Source organism: Vicia villosa, unplaced genomic scaffold (genome assembly GCF_029867415.1).
Source record: "Vicia villosa cultivar HV-30 ecotype Madison, WI unplaced genomic scaffold, Vvil1.0 ctg.003203F_1_1, whole genome shotgun sequence".
Taxonomy (NCBI): Eukaryota; Viridiplantae; Streptophyta; class Magnoliopsida; order Fabales; family Fabaceae; genus Vicia; species Vicia villosa.
Window position 1 is genome coordinate 231,464 of NW_026706141.1, and position 3,313 is coordinate 234,776.

The following is a 3,313-nucleotide window of genomic DNA, read 5'->3' on the forward strand; positions in this document are numbered from 1 at the left end:
TTTATTTGTTTTACTAAAATTAATGCCAATCCTAAAGCTAGAGAACTTACATACTGTTTCATGCATGTCATTGTTGGTGCAACTTTGTTGGTTCTCTTCTCATCTTAATTATTTTCGTCGGTTGATTTTCTCATCTCTAAGCTTTGCTAGTTCTCTTCCCATCTCTAACTATCCCTCCGCAACAGCAAACACGAAACGGTGATAAGTTTGGAGCTTACCTTTAAAATTGATGGTGAGAAAATCATGGAAATAAAGATGGTCTTTAGAAATTTTAGAATCATTATTGACAGATTGAGGGAGATGGTGAGACATGGAAAGAAAAAACAAAGAACTTAGGGTTCCATATTGGTGAGGGACCGGTTTGAACTTTGAGACGACGCATATTGTAAAAAATACTTAGATAGAGAGAACCTAACACTTGGAATCACACAATGAATCATAATTTTTTAATTAATTAAAAATTAAAAATAAAATTATCTCTCTCCTCCATTATCACAATTCACAACCACTATCTATGATTTCAATTAAAAATTAAATTAAATTTTAAATAAATAAATATAAATTCTCTCTCGTTTTATTAGTTATTTTATATCCATGCAAGTATTTCTCGGTCATATAATACAATGCCACATATAATGTCACATAAATTAAATAGCCTAATAGAGATAGGAGTCTAACTTGTAGGATCAATAAAAAAACTCTCTAGCATTTACAAATTAGTATTAATATTGAATATTTTCAAACAGTAGCATCGAACACCTTCATGAAATATTCAACAACTATATTACAGTAAGTTGAACACTGTTATTGATATAATATATATGTAAATAATATTTTAATAGTATGTACATAAAATGTAAAATAAAGAGAAAAATATATTATACTAAATTTATATTAATTGTGTTAAAAATTGTACCTCTGATTCAGAGTCTTGGCTATGTCACATATTATTGAAGTAGTTTTATAGACAAATAACACTAAAATCAAATATTTTCATTTGTAGAATGACATTCAAATGTGTTTGTGATCCAGCTTCAATTGTAGTCATTGTGTTCACATGGGAATCAAAAACCTTTATGTTGTTACTCAATGTATTTCTTTAAATAAAAAAAGAAAAGAAAAAAGATCTGTAGATGATCTGAACCATTCTACATAAAAAAACTTTGATGACTACTTTCTCTCCCCCTTTGAACCAAAACAAGACTTTCCATGTATCTAACCGCTCTACTGAATCATATTTTCCATAATCATGAATTTCCATTCTATTTTCTTTCTCAGACTCATACAATACCAACCTTTCATTTGTATCTATCCAAAGAAATCCATTGTTTCCATAGATTCCAACAAACTTTGAAATCATAGGCACAGGTCCAACACTGTATTGCTTGATCCAAGACTCTTCATCCCAATAATCCTTCATCATCCAAACATCATAACATTTCTCTATTCCTCTTACAGGATAAACTATGACACCAATAGTATCAGTTTCATGAAAAGGTACCAATGTTTTAAAACATTCAACTGAAGAATTAGAATTAGAATTAGAATACTCTAATTTAGGCACTTTTATCTTTCTAAATGATTCATCAACCATGTTACAGGCTAAAACAACATCTTCTATTCCGCAACCATACTTATCAACATAACCCCACCAATGACAACAATGGTTCATATAAGTATAAACCTGAGAACAAGAACTCGAAATTTCAATTGGAAGAGGGAGATCTTGAGCATCAAACTTTCTCCAAGAGTTGGAATTAAGACTGTATAACTCAGCATTCCAACACCCTTTTTGTCTTTCATCTGTTTTCCTCAACCAAAGGTCTTTTAAGAAAACAACTTTATAGTCATTATTCTTAGGATCAAAACCAAATCCAGCAAATTCAGTGAGAGAATAAGTTCCATATGAATCTGTTACATGGGATTCAGGCAAAGCCTTGAACTGTCTAAGAGAAAGGTTCATCATGAAATTTGGATGTCCTTCTAGAAAGTAAATACCATTACATGGACCCATTATTTCAGTCCAATATTTATGATCTGAAATATATTCATCCGGAAGGTTTACAAGAGAAGAAGAAACATGTTTATCAGGATCATTGAAATTCCAAGAAAGAAGAGAAATAAATGTTTCCACACCGGAAATAAAGGGTCTGTGTATAACCAAGAGCTTCTCCTCTTGATTTTGAGAGTAAATAAGTTTGTTGTAAAAAACATAGTAATTGTTAATAAAATAGGGATCGGTTATGAGATCGAACCATGATTTGCAAACGCACTTGCATTTCAACAATTCTCTTGCCGGTAACCTTGATAGGATGTTGGATAATAATTCTTGTGGCAAATGCTCTATCTTTGTATCCATCTTGCTTTTGGATGTTTGAAATCTTAACAAAGCTAATACGGATTTGGAAGACATAATTTTCTTCACCATGAATGTTAGAAGAAAGAAAAAAAAGCAAAACATAGACATGATTTTGGTATTATTAAATGGTAATTATTTAGCATTTGTCTAGGTGCTTGCAAATCATTTAGTTTTCAGATGGTTTTATAATCGTGAAGTCAGTGATATTGTGCTTGAATGTTTTGGTTTATTATATAATAAGTATTATATTTTGGCCGTCTTCAAAAAACATAAAAGTAATACAAGCATCATTGAGTTTAGTCATGTTATAGTCAATATAAATTTGTATAATTTAAAAATGAATACCATGTGCCAAGAATAAAGTTATTTTGTATTAAATTTTGAGATAAGATGGCAAATTTGAAATGTATTCCATCCTAGTAAATAGTTTCTTTTTTACGAGCAAACACATGGCAACTCTTGGGAGAGAGATAACAAATCAAACCGAAATACAAAAAGAAGTCAACAGAGTTGGTGTTTCGGGTCAACAGCGGTTAGGGTCAGTTTTGGAGGGCAATTCAGATATGTTAGGTATCAGATTCACCTTCACTACGTCAAAAATGAGTTTTACTAGCGCACCTTAGACAACACTTTCTTCCAAAAGCGCTGCTATAAGTTAAATAAAATATACAAAAACTATATACAAAAAAAAATAAAAGCGCTGCTAAAAGGTCTACTTTAGACAACTCTTTTTATAAGCGCTTCTAAAAGGCATATCTTAGACAACGCTTTTGAAAAGGCTGACCTTAGACAGCGCTTTTCCCAGAAGCGCTGTTTAAAGTCATGTAAATTTTTTAAAAAAATATTCTCAAAAGCGCTGCTAGAGGCCCATATTAGCCAGCGCTTTTCTCCAAAGCGCCGTCTTAGGAGAATTATATTGAAACTACTAAAAAATAGATTCTAATCCCAAACGAA

General features: G+C 31.2%; 1 pseudogene; it reads right to left on the reverse strand.

Moving 5' to 3' along the window:
• Nucleotides 1-912: 912 nt before the first annotated feature.
• LOC131640576 (F-box protein CPR1-like) lies at nt 913-2,457 on the reverse strand (annotated as a pseudogene).
• Between the last annotated feature and the right edge of the window lie 856 nt (nt 2,458-3,313).